Source organism: Emiliania huxleyi (assembly GCF_000372725.1).
Source record: "Emiliania huxleyi CCMP1516 unplaced genomic scaffold EMIHUscaffold_257, whole genome shotgun sequence".
NCBI lineage: Eukaryota > Haptophyta > Isochrysidales > Noelaerhabdaceae > Emiliania > Emiliania huxleyi.
In genome coordinates this window covers 48,328-49,056 of record NW_005200110.1, presented here as the reverse complement: position 1 = coordinate 49,056, position 729 = coordinate 48,328, and positions in this window count along the sequence as shown.

The window sequence follows — 729 nt, the reverse complement described above, 5'->3', positions numbered from 1 at the left end:
GGGGGGGGGGGAGGCGCCGTCGGCGGGCGCGCTGTCGTCGGACGAGGGGAGCAGCGCGGCGGCCGAGGCGGCGGGCGGCGGCGAGTCGAGGAGGGCGGCGGCGAGCGCGACGAGGGAGGGCACGAGGTGGTCCCACCCCCCCGCCGCCGAGGCGCGCACGGCGCCGAGCAGCAGCGCGTCGGGCTTGGCGGGCGGGCAGGCGGTGGCGAGGGCGGCGAAGGAGGCGACCCAGGGGGAGAGGGCGCAGTGGGAGGCCAGCTGGAGGTCCGAACGGACGAGCGAGACGATGGCGGAGACGGTGGGCTCCTCGAAGCGCTTGATGCGCGCGAGCGAGAGCAGCAGCGAGAGCGCGAAGGGCCCGAGCCGCAGCTGGCCGCTCTTGAGGAGGCGGAGGAGGCCGAGGCCGAGCGCCTGCGGAGAAGCAGCGAGATTGAGTCGAGCCGCGGGCCGAGACACCGCGGCAGGTGGTCCGTGTGGCCGGGATGGGGCCGGCATGGTCAGTCACAGCGCCCGACGCCGGGGCGGAGGAGGACGGGCGGCGGCGGACGGCCGCGGTGCGGGCGTGGGGCTGCACGGGGGCTGGGAGAGGCGGCATCGGCGGGTCGCGTCGGCAAGCGGGGGGGCGGCGGGAGACGCGGGAGGAGAGGCGGGAGGAGAGGCGGGAGGAGAGGCGGGAGGAGAGGCGGGAGGAGAGGCGGGAGGAGAGGCGGGAGGAGAGGGCGGAGGCGC